At 48.6% G+C, this 21,209-nt stretch overlaps 1 protein-coding gene across 1 annotated transcript in view; it reads right to left on the bottom strand.

Moving 5' to 3' along the window:
* The window catches only part of PCGF3 (polycomb group ring finger 3), a 160,479-nt gene extending 139,577 nt beyond the window's left edge, over nucleotides 1–20,902 (bottom strand). The window contains exon 1 of the mRNA XM_075594303.1: nucleotides 20,475–20,902. The gene's annotated coding sequence lies outside the window, so the exon portion shown is untranslated. The remainder of the gene's footprint in view (nucleotides 1–20,474) is intronic.
* Nucleotides 20,903–21,209: the final 307 nt, after the last annotated feature.

The raw sequence follows: 21,209 nt of genomic DNA, 5'->3' as shown, positions 1-21,209 counted from the left end.
GTTGTGTGAGACTGGAATCTCTCATCCCTGGGAGGGAAGTTCTGCTGCAGGGATTCCACCCCATATCCCTGGGGCCTGCAGGAGATGGAGGCGCTGCACCATTGAGAAGAACGAATGCACAACCCTAGAAACCTGTCCTGTTGTCCCCAATGTCACCGTGAGAGACTCAGGCCCTCCTGTTGCCAGCAGGTACGCACTACACACAGACATGTAACAAGAGAGTTAGTTCCCCTAGAGGACCCTACCTGAGGTTGGGGTGTGGGGGGGGGGGGTGGTATGGGAACGCGTTACATGTGTAAGAGTTTACATCTAGGTAATGAATTGCTTTTTAACCAAAATTGAAAGTCAAGTATTTTAAAATACTTTATTAAAAAATTGTCATTTTTGGAAGCAGGGTCCTTGAGGGATTTGATTTGCTGATCCTATTTATAAGATGTCGCCCAGCAAATGCTTGCACAGCTAGAGCCCCTCTCCCCTGATCACTATTGGATCTCTGATTAAGGGTAAAGAAATCACTCGAATGACAAAACACTTCCCCATTTAGAGGCCGCTAAGAAATTCAATTTGTAACTCATTTCTAAATAAATTAAGCAGCCAAATATGTGCTATTATCATCGTTACCTTTGCTCAGACAAGCCAATCTAAAATGTTTTCTGGTCGGCTACAAGGGATTGTCCCTTTAAAGTTCTAATTTTCTTAAGCTGAAGGACACCCAGTTTAAATCACACTGTGACGCATGTTTATTTCCTCATACTGTCTTAAATTAAAAAGCAAATGCTATTATTATTATTGTTATTATTATTACAGGCCGACTCTGCTCTGGAAGCTGCCCTCTCTTATGGTGGCCTTTCTTTCTCCCACACACCCAGCCCTGATTGCAGGAGTGGAGCCGTGAGACTCCTCCTCTCCTCTATCTGCCGCTACCGAACCCTTCCTACTCCTCCCTCTCTTGCTTTTCCCTCCTTGGAGGCTCACGCTGTTCAGATTTTCTCTCCTGTCCCTGTTCACATGGTGGTCATCTATCGCCAACCTACCTCTACTCATCTCCCTTCTGTCTTTCCCACTTTGAGTCCTGGCTCTCCATCTTTCTCTCCTCAGACTCCCCTGTTCTTCTCCCTGGGACTTCAACTGCCACATTGATGGCCCCTCTCTCCCTTGAGCTTCTCGCTTTCTCTCTCTAACCTCTTCTTTTGGCCGTCAACAGTTGACTGCAGCCAGCACCCACAAGGATGGCAACTACCTAGAACTGGTTTTCACTAAAAACTTCTCTCTCTGACATCTCAATTTCCCCCTTTCCTCTCTGTGACCATCACTTCATCTCGTTTTCTCTCTCTCACTTCTCCCCTTCTCCACCTCATTTCTGCAGAGACCTGCCCTCTATTAACCTACCAGCTTTTGATTCCACTTTAGGCTCCTCCCTCTCCTCTCTTAGCTCTGCTCCAGACCCTGACAATGTGGTCAGGAACTACAACTTGGCCCTGTCTTCTTCTCTTGATCTACATGCCCAGCTTTCGCTCTGCCGTCCTCGCCCTTCTAACCCCAGACCCTGGCTAAATTTCCACACGCGCATGCTGCGCTCCTGCACTCGTTCCTCTGAACGCCTCTAGAGGAAATCTCACACTCTCGCAGACCTCCTTTACTATAAATTTATGCTGTCCTGTTTCAACTCTGCCCTCTCTCAGGCTAAACAAACCTACTTTTCTTCACTAATCAACACGCAAAAGTCCAATCCACGCCGACTCTCCTCTGTCTTTGACTCCATACTCAGACCACCCTCTATTGCCTGTTCTTCTTCCTCCATCTCACCTCAGGACTTTGCCGACTATTTCAAGGAAAAGGTGGAATCCATATGTCAGGACATCCCCTATGTATTCCCCTTCCATCCTACATCTCTTCCTAACTCTCCTCCTGCCTTCCTTGACTCTTTTTCCACTGTCAGAGGAGAATTGTAAGCGCCGCCCGGACGCGGAAGTGGTGCGCGCAAAAACTGAATGCCACGGACTTTGCCATCTTAGCCTAGAGGTTTTTATTTTTATGTAGTGTGTTACGTTTATTAAACAAGGGGCTTTTATCTTCTTTCTCCCATTGTGATCGAGTCATCTCCGACGAACCCAAAGAAAGAAGACTCCGCACTCAATCGGCGGATTCATTGATGTGCCTGTACTCACACGGGCCCGTGTGAGTATTACATTATATACTTTATCCCCTACCCTTGCCTTAAGTAATACCAGAGGACACCGTGTGTGCGGCATTTACTGCGGTGAGTTAACCCCTGTGCTGCACCCTGGTGGAGAGGCAATCCGGCTATTTTATCAGCCGGGCTGTACTTTAACCCCAGAGGTTTTATTGCATGAGCTGTACTCTCACTATCTCCACACTCCCTGTCCTTGTGAGGTGAGTTTTGATTAAAACCAGAGGAGGGTGATCCAATAAAAGGAACCTAATTACTACAACCACACTCGGAAGGGAGAGGGTTAACCCGGTGACCTGAGACGAATTGAAGACCCCAGAGGAACGTTTCGGGCCGAGGAGGAGCGACTTTCCCCAGACAACAGGACAGAAATCCCCCTGATGCGCATTTGCTCACATAAGCCCGTGTGAGTATCTATATTTATTAGTATTATTATACACAGTGTTCGACAATTATATACATTTACACGCCCGGGGCGTGTGGATTTAACCTCCGGGCGAGTAAATATTGGCCCAAGCAGCACACGTGTGTTTTTTTTAAATTTCCCCCGCTCGCGCTGCTGTTTTTCCCACGCTCGCGCTGGAGAGAGAAAAAAAAAAAAGCCCGAGGCGGGTTCATGTTGTTGGGGGAGATTACCCCGCCTCCGGCTCTCTGAGCAGTGCCTTCGCTCCTCCCCCGCCTCTCAGCAACTTTCCCTCCTCAGCGCTTCCACTCCTCCCCCTTCCGGCAGCCAGCCCCTTCCACGCCTGTCTGCCTCAGGCCCCTGCAGGGCCATCTGTGGCCCCCCCCCTCCCTCCCATCGGGCCATCCGCCCCCCCCTCCCATCGGGCCATCCACCACCCCCCACCTCACCCCAATCTCTCCCGGCCTCCGTGACCCCCCCCTCACCCCAATCTCTCCCGGCCTCCGTGACCCCCCCTCACCACAATCTCCCCCCGACACCCCAAATCTCCCGATCTCGCGTGGCAGCTCCGCCAGGTCCCGGAAAGTCTCCACCGACAGCCACTGAGCTGAGGCTGCTGCCACCGCCCCCATGTCCCGGCGTTTCTGATACCCGGTGACCCGCAGCGACAGCCGCCGAGGGCGACACCCAGCCTGCCCCCCGCCTCTTCTCCCTCTCTCTGTGGGATATGGCGCTCTCCGGGGGAGACCACAGCGATCCCAAGGTGTGTAGAGGGGGGGGGAGTGCGTGTGTGTGTAGGGGGGAGAGAGAGAGAGAGTGCATGGGAGAGAGTGTGTGTGTCTGTGTGTGTGTGGGGGGGGGGGGAGAGAGAGAGTGTGTGTGTGGATGGGAGTGTGTGTGTGTGTGTGTGTGTGTGTGTGTGTGTGTGTGTGTGTGTGTGTGTGTGTGTGTAGGATATCAGAAGTGTCACATCACCCCACCCAATCACCCCCCCAATCACCCCCACCCCACCCCATCACCCCCCACCTCGTCACCCCACCCAATCACCCCACCCAATCAAGCCCTCTGTCTCTCTCGCCCCCTCTCTCACCCCCCCCTCTCTCTCTCTCAACCCCCTCTCTCTCTCACCCCTCTCTCTCTCTCTCTCACCCCTCTCTCTCTCTCTCACCCCCTCTCTCTCTCTCTCTCTCTCACCCCCCCTCTCTCTCTCTCTCTCTCTCTCTGTCTCACACTCTGGAACTGGATATCTTACTTACCCTATATATCTTAACTGCCCTATACTACACCGAAATAACCTATACTGCTTTCTTCCAGATCTGACTCAAGCTTAACACGGAAGACATCGGAACCCCCCCTAACCCAGAAGACAGGTAGGGAACACCTCCCCTCCAATGTATAACATTGCGGGAATGAGGGTACCTGGACATTGAGGGACTGCGGATCAGGTAACATCCGGCATTTACACACACACACACACACACACACACACACACACACACACACACACACACACACACACACACACACACACACACACACACACACACACACACACACACACACACACACACACACACACGACTAATTGTAGTATAATGTAATACAATAAATACATTTATGTCAAAAATGAATGTTGTTCTGACTAGGAATTTATTAAATGTGTTTTATTTTAAAGCGGGGTTGGGGGCGGGACTAGGGGCGGGACTATGTGGCGAGTAGATTTTTTGGTTGGGCTAGTAGATTTTTGGGTGATTTGTCGAACACTGATTATACATCAACATTATCCCCGTTATAGTTTCTCCCATGTGCATTGACTGTGGTTGGGGCTGAACCCTTGTGCACTGGAGTGAAGACTTATTAGTCTGGCTGTACTATAAACCAGCTCACCTTATTCTACATACTATTTACTATTCATTCATCCGCGCTCCCCTTTTTGTTTTCCTCCAACCCTGATACTGCTACGAATGACTACAACCTGCGCAATCCAGAACCGGCTTCGTGGTCTAAGGTTGGTGTATTCACATCCCCACCTCAGCCCTGCAGTCCGGTCCCGGTTTGTGGCGAGCACGTCCGTTACAAGAATGTGTTATTGCTGATCTCTTCACCCTGTCCTCTTGATCCAATTCCCTCCCATCTCCTAAAACCTCTTGCTGGTACTATAATCCCTACGCTCACACACATTTTTAACTCCTCCCTCTACTCTAGTTCCTTTCCCTCTTCCTTCAAAAATACAACAGTTATACCATTACTCAAAAACAGCAAGCTTGACCCTGTCTTTCTAACTATCGGCCTGTCTCCCTCCTGCCCTTTGCCTCTAAACTCCTTCAACGTCTTGTATTCTCTCGCTTGCTCCATTTTCTCAACACCTATTCTCTCCTAGATCTTCTACAATCTGGCTTCTGCACTGCTCACTCCACTGAAAAGCCCTCACTAAAATAACTAATGACCTCCATGCTGCCAAAGACAGAGGTCATTAAACACTGCTCATATTACTCGACCTCTGTGCAGCATTTGATACTGTGGACCACCCTCTTCTCCTTCACATTCTCCAGATCCTTGGCATTCATAACAAAGCTTTATCCTGGATCTGCTCTTACCTCTCCCATCGTACTTTCAGTGTCTCTTTTGCTAACACCTCCTCCTCCTCTATCGATCTCTCTTTGGGGGTACCCCAGGGCTCTGTCCTGGGACTCTCCTCTTTTCTCTGTACACACTCTCTCTGGGGGACCTAATCACATCTCTTGGGTTCAAATATCGCCTCTATGCTGATGACACACATTTACTTTTCAAACCCTGACCTTATACCTGCTGTACAGACCAAAGTTTCGGAATGTCTCTCAGCTATATCATCCTAGATGGCCCTCCGCCGACAAACTCAACATGGCAAAAACAGAGCTCTTCATACTTCCTCCCAAACCTGGCCCTACTACCTCCTTCCACATTACTGTTGGAAGTACTATCATTCACCCAGTAGGCCAAGCACGCTGCCTAGGGGTCACACTCTACTCCTCTCTCACATTCAAGGTAGCTAAAACCTGTCATTTTATCATCCGCAATATTACAAAGATACGCCCTTTCCTTTGTTGCTCGACTGCAAAAACTCTGACACAGACCCTCATTCTCTCCCATCTCGACTACTGTAACCTCCTGCTGTTCGGCCTTCCTGCCTCTCACCTGTTTTCCTAAATGCTGCTGCCAAAATCACTCTACGCTTTCTGAAATCTGTCTCAGGGTCTCCCCTGCTGAAATCCCTCACCTGGTTTCCTATCAAATTCCGTATCACACACGCAATTCTCCTCCTCACTTTTAAAGCTTTACACTCCTCTGCTCCTCCTTACATCTCAGCCCTAATTTCTCGCTATACAGCATCCTGACTCTTGCATTCTGCTCAAGGATGTCTTCTCTCTACCCCTTTTGTATCTAAAGCCCTCTCCTGCCTTAAACATTTCTCATTGGCAGCCCCACACCTCTGGAATGCCATTCCTCTCAATATCCAACAAGCACCCTCTCTATCAACCTTTAAGACCCAATTCAAAACACACCTGCTTAAGGAAGCATATGAGTAGCTCTATGAGTGATAGTTTTACACCGCATACATAAACCTTGGCCCCTTGCAGATGCGCTTACCAGAACGCCCTCCTACTGCCTCTGTACGTCCTTCCTACCAGGGACTCCTTTTCCTAAATGTTACTTTCATGTCTGAAGCACTTCTCCCCTTTGTGTTATTTATAGTATTTGTTATATATAGGATTGTCACGTTTATTACTGCTGTAAAGCGCTATGTACATTAATGGTGCTATATAAAGACATACAAATATAATATTATAATAACGTATTGCACCGTTATCATTTGGAGGAAATCTTGCTGAATGCTGCTTAGCTTGCTAAATTGTTCTGCTATTGTTCTTCTTTTACAGTGCACAATATGTTATATAATACATACAAACAGATGTTTGGTTGCAATAACTTGTGCAAACTATTCACATTAAGGAATCAAAATCCTGCATTGTCATTGTAAGAGTTATGTGCAGAAGTATGCAAAATTGAGACCGTTTTTAGGGTGAAATTAATATAAGGCTTTATTGCCTGTTACTTTAATTAACACAACAAACAAAAATATACATAAAACAACAAACACCTATCCCTGTTTAAGGGCTAACTCCCCATCTGTAAGACTGGGGGGAAAAGCCCCTTACCAGTATACCACACCCAAAGTCTCAGCGGTACCTTAAAGCAGATGGTCCTTCAGGTCAGTGGTGTCCAGGTGTGTTTGAAGGTCCAGCCTCTGGCAGGTTCCTGGGTCCTGTGTCCAGGAAAAGAGGTTTTGTCCCCTTCTGTCTTGTTTTCAATGCCCTGTCCTTCGGTGCACTCAAGACCTCTTTCCTCGTCAGCACCCTTGTGTACTGAGGAAACTCTCCTGTGTCTCACATGACACTCTTTCACGGAGCTCTCATTTGGCAGGTGGAGTCTGGTCAATTCCTTGGCTGCACTTAACGAGCACCCTGCTGGATTTAGAGGCAGTTTCTTCAACAGGGATAAGTCCCTGTTACCGTCATGTTATGACTTTTCAATTCTGTTCACTCTGACTATTCACATTAGAGGGGTAATTTAAAGAGTCAGACCAACATTTCTTGTTGTGTAGTCTCCGCACCATTTACAAAGCCAAGCAGCAACCTAATTCACCCAAATTCCCTATGAAGATTACATATTGTTTATTTGTGAATAAGCCTCTAAGGGGGAGATTCAATAAACTCCGGTACAGGTTAACACGCTGCCATCCTACATCTTCCCAATAGAGAATGCCTGCCTACAGATTATCAGCACTTTTTAGAATAATATCCATATCCCACTCCAATTACCCCAAATTCAATTCTGTCTACACTCCCAGATTATCAGAGATGCGACATGTTTAACTTTTAAGCCGATATCCATCCAACAGAAATGAAAGAATTAATCATCAGGGATGGAAAAATTCCGGCATCTAAAATTTCCCCCCTGGTGCCTGTGCCGTGTGCAGTGATGGCTGACCTGTCAATCACCGCTGCGACCAGCAACAGCGCTGCCAGTGACATCAAAGACGTAACTGGTACATTGGTTGATTGTCAGGTCAATTCACCGCCGCGAAGCTCAGTGAGAAGAGCAGGTGGGGGGCGGGTGGTTATCCTCATCTTAGAGCAAGAGGCAGAGGTTGTGCGAGAGCTGGGGCGGAGCTTGTTAGAGAATGCGAGAGAGACAGCGTATGTGTGTATAAGTATTGACATTTGTGTGTCAGTCTGATCGGAACCACCCCCACCCCCCCCCCCCCACCCATGCACCTAACCAAATGCTGACTCCTAAAAATTATTTCAGATTTTGTCCACCCCTAGGTAAACAATTTCTTTAAGACCCTCACATTTTGCTTTGACGTATTCTGTTCTACAATCCTTGTGATTCTTTAGTGATTATTATGTTACTCTAAATGCGCTTACTGTGTGTGAATCACACAGAGCCGCACAGCAGTGCTACAGCCCAAAACCAAAACAAGTTGAAGCTGCTGTCAGCACTTCATACAATAAGGTAAAGGGTATCAAGCCTACATTAATTAAATATTTATTAGAACTTTTGTATATGACGAACACCAACGATGTTCTACCGAGTATATAAAAAAAGCAGACATAAAAGATATATTATTTAGGGCCATCTATGTGGAATATGGGATTCAAATTGCAAATGTAAAAATACCGGGCACAGATATGCAACTGAGCATATTGAAATAGTCTCTTTCTAGTTTCCTCCATTTAATGAGGATTTCCCAAAGCTATTCCAGCTTATAGAGACATATTCAAAAGCAAATACAGGTGGCTTTTTTAACCACCTGGTGTACTACCCTTCATTTTTGTGATACACCAAGAATGCTTGAAAGCAGACACTAAAGTATATTAGTGGTTTGCAACTTTTTTCGGTTAAGAAACCCTTTAATTTTATTGTGAAGTTCTGCGGAACACCAACCCTCTCTAATAGCGCGTCTGATATCAGATACATTGTAAGGAACCCCAACCCTCTCTATTCGTGTCTGAGATCAGATACATTGTAAGGAACCCCAACCCTCTCTAATAGCGTGTCTGATATCAGATACATTGTAAGGAACCCCAACCCTCTCTATTCGTGTCTGAGATCAGATACATTGTAAGGAACCCCAACCCTCGCTAATAGCGCGTCTGATATCAGATACATTGTAAATAACCCCTCTAATAGTGCGTCTGAGATCAGATGCATTTTAAATTCTTCTGTATTTGGTACAATTTCCAAAGACGTGAAAATCGCAGAGAACCCTTTAGGAATGCACTAGGAACCCCTGTTGAAAACCAGCGCTCTATCTAGTTGTGATCAGTAAAACATGAACCCTCATATTATATAGAGAACATAATCAAAAGCATATTCACAGCTCACACGTGTTCCAGCAGTTAACCATACAGAGGCAAACAAAATAGTTGTGTATAGACATTATCCAGGAACAGGATTGTGTTTTTTCTCAGTCTTCAGGCTGCCAGCACTCCTCAGTCTTGCTATTGCAACAATGTTACGATCCCTTGTGGGTTTCTTGGCTTCAGCCAGTTGCCTTGGCAACCCCCCTGCCTTTTTACCAAGATGGACTGCTCCCCCTCCCCTTGGCAGGTGGTATTGCCCCAGTTAATTTCCCATCAGCCCAGACCAGCATGCTGTCTTTTAGTACCAGCAGCCATCTTGAGCAGTCATCTCTCCTATCCTGGTAAAGCTACTGATTTTTACCTATCCCTGTATCCTGCATTTATCCCACTGCCCTCATAGCTCCCCTACCCCTCCATTGCTCTCATGTCCCAGTGTTCCCTCAGTACTTTTTCCCCCTTTTTATTGTATGTTGCCCCAAATAAACACTTCAGCAAGTAAGGTTTCCTTGCTTGATATATGGGATTGAGTTAACCTGCCTGTCCCTACTCATCTATCAGGGTGTGCTTGGGCCAGAACAGACATCCATCTACATGTTTTGACGATTCTGAAGAGAAGCTGGAATTCCTCTACACAGGGATCTACTGCTCCGACAAAATAGATCACAAAATGAAATGATTTATATGGTCTGAACCGTATTACCTTTTTAGACAAGCTTCTGAAAATATATTTTTATTATATTGTCCTGTTCTTTGTGACTCTTTTACTTCCTAATAGGTCTACAGAGCATTATATATGTCAGACCACTTTTTTAAAGTTGCATCTCCCACCAGCTTTTCTGATCTCAAGATTAAAATGTTCTTACAAATTTGCAGCTTTAGCGTATTTTATTTACTTATTGCAGCACATTTACTATTAAGTTGTGTCACGTACGGCCCACCTGTTAGCACGTGACTTGCATATGTGACACGGGTTAGTACAAACAGCTATCTAGCGAATTCTCTTTTCTACACTCATGGTCCCACAAATGCATAATATCTCCTTTCAATCCGGAACGAACATACCTGTGAGTTTATGTGTAACAGGGTCTTATCCCTGTTTAAATAAAGCAGCCTCTGAGCTCTGATAATCCAGCAGAGAGAGAGTTAATTGCAGCCAATAAATTGGCTAGTCTCCACCTGGACGAATGAGAGCTCTGTAAAAAGCCTCATGTGAGAAACTGGAGAGAGATTCATTAGCTCACATTTGGGCTGACATAAGGAGAAAGAGGACTGCAGAGATTTTCCTCAGCACACAAGGTGCTGCAATGAGGAGAGAGTCTTGAAGCACACAGACTGTGTTGACAGGCAAGACATGAGGGGACAAGACCTATACCTGGACACGGACATTTCCATAGCACACAAGGGTGCTGACCCAGGAGAACAGAGAGGCCTTCCCCTACAGCTACAACAACAGAAACAAATAAGAAACTATCTTGGTGGGGGTGGGGGTGTGTGGGTGTATATATATTATATATATATATTATATATATATTTATTTATTTATTTGGGGTGGTAAACAGCTTAGCTAGCCACCCAGTTAAAAAGGGCTTGGAGGTTTAAAAGGTTTAGTTATTCTCCAAAGTGGAGTAGGCCTTTGTTTCTTTTCGTATGTTTTGCCTTGTTAAAGGAACAGGCGCAATAAAGCCAGGATTTAATTTCACCCTAATCGGTCTCCATTAAATGTACCTCTGCACACATCTCTTACAATGTGACATGTGACAAGGGTTAATACACATAGCTAATTAGCCGACTCGGTCGTTCACCCTCACAAGGTACCTTTAAAGTACTTTAATTTATTCCCTTCTGTCAGGGATGTATTGTGACAGCCATATTGCAACTCCCTCCCCCCCCCCCCCCTTTCCCCCTTGCAAACCCAGGCGTTGACTCCAGATAATCGAAGTCCTATAAACCTCATAAAACTGGTCAGTGGTGTGACCGGCAATAAAACAATTCTTGTATTTTTAAGACAATTTGCAAGTAAAAATTAACCTCTGAGGTGCCAGATACTTAATACTTTATGATATTATCATGACACTGTTACCAGTTCTCCTCCATGCATTTTATGGTATCACGAACATCTCTGTTTGCCATGCTAAGAATTGAAGAGGCTTATTCTGCAAAGGTGTCCGAGGCAGAACAATGAGTAGCAGTCCTGACAAAATCGAACCCAAATCCTATTCCGTCAGCATCATTGGCCGGACAGAACTGGGGAGGCAGCAAGTCAGCAGATACAGAACTAGTAAAAGGGGAGCCCTGGTGCTGAGCCTGGGACATCCCGCTACCTCACCCTTTGCAGGACTCAATGAGCCCTTCAGGTTGCAGGGCTTTGGTGCCCTGCACCTACTGCACCAATAGCAGTTCAGCTCCCCTGGGTCAGCTTAGCCCTAACCATAAAAGACCTGCCATTTCCCACCTTATGACAAGTACGTATCTGTTCTTCTATATTTGTCTTGAAAACTAAAAAACGACATCACAGAGCTGGTTCGCCTCAATGGGCAAACTGCTCACGTGACGCGCTTGCGAGCAGCAAATTCAAATTTGCTTGCTCGGCAAGCAGCTAAGCACTGAGCAGGCGCGCCAGCTCACGCTCGCCACACACACTTTGTCGCAATGTGTCTCATCGTGGCGAGCGTGAGCGCGCCCGCCCGCTCAGCGCCACCCTGGACGAGGCCTTAGAGAGTGTGTATAGTCAGTCAGTGTGTGACAGACAGATCCGTCAGTGTGTGTGTCAATGTGTCACTGATGTACACTGACACACACAGTGACACAGAGTCGCTGAAGGGTGGAGGAGAGGGAGTTAGCCAGAACTTTACCCCCTGCCCTTAACAAAACGCCGGCTCCTTAAAATTCTAACTGGCTCCAAAGTATTTTATATTTTTTCCACCCCCGATTATATTATATACATCAAATTAAGTGCATATGGGACTAAAGGTTTGTTTGTCTCCAAATGGCGTGTTATTTCCGGTGCATACCAACTGTCAGTCCTTAATTATTCTAATTCATATATCAAGAGCAAATAGTAGGTTGCACTCCATAATGAAGTTACTAAGGTTGCATGGACATTTTAACAACCTTTTATTTTACAGAGAAAGCTGCTTTCGCTGTAAAATAATAAAAATTGTTAAAATGGCCATGCGATTTTAGCCACTTCATTAAGTGCAACCTACAGTACCACATGCTTTTGATTATATATAGATAGATATATTCTTAAAAGACTTAAAAGTTACCATACTTCAACATTTTGTAAGCATTTATAACATATATTTATATCACCTTAGCCAAGTTTTAGTATGAAAAATTACACATAGCTGCTTGAACAACCGCAATGAAATTAGCAGGGGCACTTCCTTTGGGCGGCTGGATTTGACCCATGGGGCATGTTCCCTTACTTTTCTAATTCTAGATCCATTTATTTTCATATTAAAACTGTTTGTATTATTCTTTTATATACTATTCTTTATTAATAATTTTGTTTTAGATTAGAAAGTCGAGTTTATACACCATGTGAGTTAAAACTGTATACACCTATCAGAATGCTGCAGGTGTTTATTCATCTCTAAAATGAAGTGCTGACAAAAGCTTATTTTCCGTTACATTTTTTTAACATATATATGCTCGATTCGCGTCAACTGGTCAAAAAAAGGATCTCCTAAAATATCATCCCACAAAATAGAATTAAACAAATTGCAAACACAGAAAATAATTATATGTTGGTGTCATTACTGTAAATCAACTAAACGGAGTTTCTTATAAGAGTCATTGAAAAAATACCTTTCATCACTGATCGCGTGTATGACACAATAAATAAATGAAAAACAAAACAGGATTAGCTGCTCTAACAAAATAGGTATGTATGTCAAAGTAAAATATTTAGGGTACACTAGGAACATCTCATTTTTTTGTGGTGGGGGAGTTGGAATAGGGACCTAAAAAGTAGAGTTCAGAAACAAGTTGCCATGAGCGATTAACTTAAAAAGCATAAATACAGTAGTCAATGCCTACAGCACTGATATGTGGACAGTTATCCTCCCTTTCGAGGGACCTGCAAATTACTGACTTGTTGCAACCTCCAGTTATAAGCCCAAAGATAAATATAGTACTAGTTATAAAAAGTTTACCACGGAGACTGAACTTTAGGATCATATTCTATATAGTTTGATGCAGCTGATGGGAGTTGTTTTGACCAAAAAGGTGTTGAAATTATCACTGTAAATAAATGCCACAAAGAATGGGAAATTAAAGTTCTTCGGGGTAAAAAGATTTTCAGACAAATGCTCATTCTTGGGTGATGGGGGGAGGGGGGTGTTGAGAAATCTGCTCCCCAATTACTGCTCATCCTACAATGCAACATGGTCATTTTAGATCTACTTACACTACGAGAGCCCCAATTTTAGTCCTTATAAAATACATGCAACACAATTACAGAAAAACACACTAAACATTTGCTAGGTCTACAATGCTGGCTTTGCATTGGAGACTGTGCAGAAGTCTATCCAGCCTGTACAGATACTGAATGTATTCATGGTAAGCAGCAGAGGTAAAAATCTTCAATTATTGAAACTAGACAGGATTGTATTTTCTATTGGGGAGGTCGAGAGTGACAACTCCTCCCTCTATATAAAAGAAAGCTATTGGAAGTGCACTCAAAGGGCTGGGATTCACTAGGGGATATCGCACTGGTAACTATCATTCGAGTCAATGCCAGTTAACTCTGAATGGGGGTGAGATACCCAGCATCGCAACTTAGTGGCCCGTGGCCATAGAGGTATCGGTGTGAGATACGCCTCTCTCTACAACAAAACATTGGGGGTTATGCTGTATTACAAATGTATAAACCATTATAAACCATGAAACAAAACAGTACACATTTCATATTTTAATGTCATATACACAGGGGGTTGGTGGGGGGAGTATAAATGTTGACATGAAAGTCAATAACCACAGAGTCCCTTTTCCAATACTTGATCGCAATTGAACAGCAAATTAAGTTCTGCACGTCCTGATAAACCAACAATTGCAAATTTTAGAGAAATTCAATGACAAAACTAGGCTGCTATCATTGGATTGCCCTTCACTCTAATATATCAACAATTGCATACACAGCGTACATCAGATTATGGTGGCTATGTATCAAGCATCTAATATTTGGGCCTTGGCAGTGCAATCAGTTTTTTCCTCACCAATGTGAGTCAGTGTCAAAATGCAAGAGACAGCCCAGTAATTGTATTTCCCAAATGTGAGACTGATCTCCCAGACACAAAGGTTACCACCACCTCAGACCTGGAAAATGTAGCGGATGCAAAAAAAAAGTATCATGCACCACTTTATAACTACTTCCCTAGTCCCTGCTCCGAGCACTCCACAAATTTGCTAAAGTGGTGTAAAAAGATCATCACATACATTTTATTCTTTAAAAAAGAAAAGAAAAAAAGAGTTCTTCTGTCGAAAAATACAGTTGGTGCATTTCGTTTTTACTTTGCTGCAGTCCGCAGTCCTGGCCTGTGCCTTGTTCCATGCTTGGGCCACTTCCACTTATCAATACAAATTACTACCAACAATTTCTAAAACCCAACGCAAGACTAGCTTTCTTTCATTTAACTCGTAAAGGAACGCTCTTCCGTATAAACCACATCTGCACACAAACCATTAAAAACAAATATATTTTACTTTAACATGTGCACGGGATCTGCATTTTAACAACTGTCCAATTTTCGTCATTGTCCATCCTCAAACAAGGACAAGAAATCACAAACATATTACATCCTTGAAAATATTCTGCAATTTGGAATTTGAAAGCAAAACTCAGAATTCCAATGTAAAATATTACATTTAAAGGCGATACAGCTACACAATAACTTAACTTCGACTCTCTCTCCAACATAAAATATCATCACCCCAACATGCACAGGATATCAGATTCAATTGAGATATAATTAATCAAACAGATGGGAGGTGGGTGACACTACAAGACTGTTCCTTAATCGGCACTAACTTACAACCCTCAAAGAAAAAGAGGAGGATCTTCATGCAACATTATCCACAGTTATGACGTTTTAATTGACCCCTAAACTGCACATTGTGATGAAGGAAGATGAGCAATTGCCATATCCTCTTCTAACTTCCAACTCCACCAGCAGCAACTGACAAGGGGATAGTAACAAGGGGACAGAATAAAAGGTACATAGATTGACAGACAACGGGTGGGCACAGAGAGGAAGATAACCCCAGCGAAAAGGGGAGGTTGCAGAGAGACAGCGAAGGGGTGGGGGGGTCGCAGAGAGACAGCGAAGGGGTGGGGGGGTCACAGAGAGACAGCAAAGTGGTGGGGGGGTCACAGAGAGACAGCAAAGGGGTGGGGGGTCACAGAGACACAGCAAAGCGGTGGGGGGGTCACAGAGAGACAGCAAAGCGGTGGGGGGGGTCACAGAGAGACAGCAAAGGGGTGGGGGGGTCACAGAGAGACAGCAAAGGGTTGGGGGGGTCACAGAGAGACAGCAAAGGGTTGGGGGGGTCACAGAGAGACAGCAAAGGGGTGGGGGGGTCACAGAGAGACAGCAAAGGGGTGGGGGGTCACAGAGAGACAGCAAAGCGGTGGGGGTGGTCACAGAGAGACAGCAAAGCGGTGGGGGGGTCACAGAGAGACAGCAAAGGGGTGGGGGGTCACAGAGAGACAGCAAAGGGGTGGGGGGGTCACAGAGAGACAGCAAAGTGGTGGGGGGGTCACAGAGAGACAGCAAAGGGGTGGGGGGGTCACAGAGAGACAGCAAAGGGGTGGGGTGTCACAGAGAGACAGCAAAGGGGTGGGGGGGTCACAGAGAGACAACAAAGGGGTGGGGGGTCACAGAGAGACAACAAAGGGGTGGGGGGTCACAGAGAGACAGCAAAGGGGTGGTGGGTCACAGAGAGACAGCAAAGGGGTGGGGGTCACAGAGAGACAGCAAAGGGGTGGGGGGTCACAGAGAGACAGCAAAGGGTTGAGGGGGTCACAGAGAGACAGCAAAGGGTTGGGGGGGTCACAGAGAGACAGCAAAGGGGTGGGGGGGTCACAGAGAGACAGCAAAGCGGTGGGGGGGTCACAGAGAGACAGCAAAGCGGTGGGGGGGTCACAGAGAGACAGAAAAGGGGTGGGGGGTCACAGAGAGACAGCAAAGGGGTGGGGGGTCACAGAGAGACAGCAAAGGGTTGGGGGGGTCACAGAGAGACAGCAAAGTGGTGGGGGGGTCACAGAGAGACAGCAAAGGGGTGGGGTGTCACAGAGAGACAGCAAAGGGGTGGGGGGGTCACAGAGAGACAACAAAGGGGTGGGGGGTCACAGAGAGACAGCAAAGGGGTGGTGGGTCACAGAGAGACAGCGAAGCGGTGGGGGGTCACAGAGAGACAGCAAAGGGGTGGGGGGGTCACAGAGAGACAGCAAAGGGGTGGGGTGTCACAGAGAGACAGCAAAGGGGTGGGGGGGTCACAGAGAGACAACAAAGGGGTGGGGGGTCACAGAGAGACAGCAAAGGGGTGGTGGGTCACAGAGAGACAGCGAAGCGGTGGGGGGTCACAGAGAGACAGCAAAGGGGTGGGGGGTCACAGAGAGACAGCAAAGGGGTGGGGGGTCACAGAGAGACAGCAAAGGGGTGGGTGGTCACAGAGAGACAGCGAAGGGGGGTTGGGGGGAGTCACAGAGAGAGCAAAGGGGGGATTGGGGAGAGTCGCAGAGAGACAGCAAAGAAGGGATTTGGGGGGTCGTAGAGAGACAGCAAAGAAGGGGGGGTTGGGGGGAGTCGCAGAGAGACAGCGAAGGGGGGGTTGGGGGGGAGTCGCAGAGAGACAGCGAAGGGGGGGTTGGGGGGGAGTCGCAGAGAGACAGCGAAGGGGGGGTTGGAGGGAGTCGCAGAGAGACAGCGAAGGGGGGTTGGGGGGAGTCGCAGAGGGACAGCGAAGGCGGGGAGTCGCAGAGAGACAACGTAGGGGGGGAGTCGCAGAGAGACAGCGAAGGGGGGGAGTCGCAGAGAGACAGCGAAGGGGGGGAGTCGCAGAGAGACAGCGAAGGGGGGGAGTCGCAGAGAGACAGCGAAGGGGGGGGGGTCGCAGAGAGACAGCGAAGGGGGGGAGTCGCAGAGAGACAGCGAAGGGGGGGAGTCGCAGAGAGACAGCGATGGGGGGGGGAGTCGCAGAGAGACAGCGAAGGGGGGGGGGAGTCCCAGAGAGACAGCGAAGGGGGGGAGTCGCAGAGAGACAGCGAAGGGGGGGAGTCGCAGAGAGACAGCGAAGGGGGGGAGTCGCAGAGAGACAGCGAAGGGGGGGGGGAGTCGCAGAGAGACAGCGAAGGGGGGGAGTCGCAGAGAGACAGCGAAGGGGGGGAGTCGCAGAGAGACAGCGAAGGGGGGGAGTCGCAGAGAGACAGCGAAGGGGGGGAGTCGCAGAGAGACAGCGAAGGGGGGGAGTCGCAGAGAGACAGCGAAGGGGGGGAGTCGCAGAGAGACAGCGAAGGGGGGGAGTCGCAGAGAGACAGCGAAGGGGGGGAGTCGCAGAGAGACAGCGAAGGGGGGGAGTCGCAGAGAGACAGCGAAGGGGGGGAGTCGCAGAGAGACAGCGAAGGGGGGGAGTCGCAGAGAGACAGCGAAGGGGGGGAGTCGCAGAGAGACAGCGAAGGGGGGAGTCGCAGACAGACAGCGAAGGGGGGAGTCGCAGACAGACAGCGAAGGGGGGGAGTCGCAGAGAGACAGCGAAGGGGGGGAGTCGCAGAGAGACAGCGAAGGGGGGGAGTCGCAGAGAGACAGCGAAGGGGGGAGTCGCAGAGAGACAGCGAAGGGGGGGGTCGCAGAGAGACAGCGAAGGGGGGAAGTCGCAGAGAGACAGCGAAGGGGGGGGAGTCGCAGAGAGACAGCGAAGGGGGGGAGTCGCAGAGAGACAGCGAAGGGGGGGGGTCGCAGAGAGACAGCGAAGGGAGGGGGTCACAGGGAGACAGCAAAGGGAGAGGGGGTCACAGGGAGAAAGCAAAGGGAGGGGGGTCACAGGGAGACAGCAAAGGGAGAGGGGGTCACAGGGAGACAGCAAAGGGAGAGGGGGTCACAGGGAGACAGCAAAGGGAGAGGGGGTCACAGGGAGACAGCAAAGGGAGAGGGGGTCACAGGGAGACAGCAAACGGAGAGGGGGTCACAGGGAGACAGCAAAGGGAGAGGGGGTCACAGGGAGACAGCAAAGGGAGGGGGGCTCACAGGGAGACAGCAAAGGGAGGGGGGGTCACAGGGAGACAGCAAAGGGAGGGGGTCACAGGAGACAGCAAAGGGAGGGGGGTCACAGGGAGACAGCAAAGGGAGGGGGGTCACAGGGAGACAGCAAAGGGAGGGTGGTCACAGGGAGACAGCAAAGGGAGGGGGGGTCACAGAGAAGACAGCAAAGGGAGGGGGGGTCACAGAGAAGACAGCAAAGGGAGGGGGGGTCACAGAGAAGACAGCAAAGAAGGGGGGGGTCGCAGGGAGACAGCAAATGGAAGAGGGGTCACAGGGAGACAGCAAAGGGAGGGGGGGTCACAGAGAAGACAGCAAAGGGAGGGGGGGTCACAGAGAAGACAGCAAAGGGAGGGGGGTCACAGAGAAGACAGCAAAGGGAGGGGGGGTCACAGAGAAGACAGCAAAGGGAGGGGGGGTCACAGAGAAGACAGCAAAGGGAGGGGGGTCACAGAGAAGACAGCAAAGGGAGGGGGGGTCACAGAGAAGACAGCAAAGGGAGGGGGGGGTCACAGAGAAGACAGCAAAGGGAGGGGGGTCACAGAGAAGACAGCAAAGGGAGGGGGGGGTCACAGAGAAGACAGCAAAGGAGGGGGGGTCACAGGGAGACAGCAAAGGGAGGGGGTCACAGGGAGACAGCAAAGGGAGGGGGGGTCACAGGGAGACAGCAAAGGGAGGGGGGGTGTCACAGGGAGACAGCAAAGGGAGGGGGGGTCACAGGGAGACAGCAAAAGGAGGGGGGGGTCACAGGGAGACAGCAAAGGGAGGGGGGTCACAGGGAGACAGCAAAGGGAGGGGGGGTCACAGGGAGACAGCAAAGGGAGGGGGGTCACAGGAAGACAGCAAAGGGAGGGGGGTCACAGGGAGACAGCAAAGGGAGGGGAGTCACAGGGAGACAGCAAAGGGAGGGGGGTCACAGGGAGACAGCAAAGAGAGGGGGGGTCACAGGGAGACAGCAAAGGGAGGGGGGGGGTCACAGGGAGACAGCAAAGGGAGGGGGGGGGGGTCACAGGGAGACAGCAAAGGGAGGGGGGTCACAGGGAGACAGCAAAGGGAGGGGAGTCACAGGGAGACAGCAAAGGGAGGGGGGTCACAGGGAGACAGCAAAGGGAGGGGGGGTCACAGGGAGACAGCAAAGGGAGGGGGGGGTCACAGGGAGACAGCAAAGGGAGGGGGGGGTCACAGGGAGACAGCAAAGGGAGGGGGGGGGGTCACAGGGAGACAGCAAATGGAGGGGGGGGTCACAGGGAGACAGCAAAGGGAGGGGGGTCACAGGGAGACAGCAAAGGGAGGTCACATGGAGAGGAAGTGATATTGCAAAAGTGAGGGAGAGACAAACTGACAGTAGAAGGGGAAAAGCAAAGAAGGAAGGACAGCAAAAAGGGGGTACAGGGGGAGAGCAAACCTGGGAATGTTCTAAAGTAGGGAAAGCAAAGTAAGAAAGAGCGCAAGGCAGATTTAGGGGCCTATTCTATAAGTCCTGAAGCAAAAACTCCTATCAACTTGAATTTGAGTTTCTTCAATCAGCTGCTGCAAGGCTTGAATAACCCCCTAAAAGAGCCAAAGGGGGGAAACGGAGGGACAAAAAGCTCAAAAGGTGGAAAGAGAGTGCAAAAGGGGGATAGAGTAAATTGGTTGAGCAATGAGAAACAAGGGGACTTAGTGAGAAATCAGAATACACACTAAGAGAGACACTGGGATAAAGCAAGAAGGGCAACAGAGAAATAGACAATGTTTAAAGGGAAGCATGGAAATGAGAGATCATGAAAAGGGCAGATCATTTCCCAAGCTGCAATACCCTAAGTCGACATTCACAGGGGGTAAACACACATAAAAGACACATGAGAGCAGCAGCAGGGCTTAATGGGAGTGGGAGGCAGAAAGACCTGGAGGCCATGAGCCTGGGGGTCTCAGACAGACTGTGAAATGAGAAAGGGTGGAAGGTATGGAAGGAAGAACAGGATGGATCTATCAGAGGAGAACATTTTGACTGAGTAGAGAGGCATGTAGGGCTGTAGTGTGGTTGAGTTGTCTGAGAAACAGAAGAGCAAATCTGCTCATATGTAGAAAGGCATGAGAGGAGAAACAAGTAGATCTGCTATATGAGAGGGGTCATGATGATCCTATCCATATCCCCCACTTCCCATGCATCAGATTTACAGTGTCCCCTGTTCCCTCTCTCCATACAGGGGGGGGGGGGGGACCCAAGCACTGACCTGCTGCTGCTGCAGTTCTTATTGTTGAAAGGATCCTGCTGCTGTAGTTGATGTGTGTTGTGTTGTGTGTCTCTGGAGATGAAGGCGCTGCTGGTTGCTGGAGGGGAGGGGGGTTTCTCCACCGGGCAGAGCACAGACACACAGGGCAGAAGGAGAAGAGAAACCTTGGTGTGTGTGTCTGTGCAACTGGGGAAGCCAAGGGGGAGGGGGTTACTGCGGGTGCAAAAGCACTGTGGAGGGGGGAGGGAAACGGGGGGGGGGTCTCCCAGGTTCCCTCTGAGTTCCCCCCCAACACCAAAAAAAAGACCAAAAATGAAGAGGAAAAAAAAAAATTCCGGCTGGAGTTTAAAACAAAGAGGCGGAAATAGCCGAGCTGTGCCGATGAGAGCCGAGGCTGAGAGCTGCGCCTGCGCCTGGCAGGAGGGGGAGGCCAGCAGGACTGGGAGGGGGAGGAGGGAAGAGCTGCAGGTTGTACTCCAGTAATGCAGAGAGAGAGAGTCAGGGACTGCTCAGGAGAGGGAGGTGCGGGGGGTGCATGCACACGAGCGACCCGGAGTGAGAGAGCAGGACTGACAACCAAAAAAATGACAAGGCATAATATCCCTACCAATATTGATCTTTGTATTCATTTTTTTTTTTTTCACTGACCTTACCACTCTTAAGAATCAAGAGTTAGGGATAGTACTCATGATGGGTTTTTGAATGGGAGGTATGTAATTGGTTAAGTAGGTCGGA

The sequence above is a fragment of the Ascaphus truei genome, chromosome 1 (assembly GCF_040206685.1).
Source record: "Ascaphus truei isolate aAscTru1 chromosome 1, aAscTru1.hap1, whole genome shotgun sequence".
NCBI lineage: Eukaryota > Metazoa > Chordata > Amphibia > Anura > Ascaphidae > Ascaphus > Ascaphus truei.
This window is presented reverse-complemented; position numbering and strand designations above follow the sequence as displayed.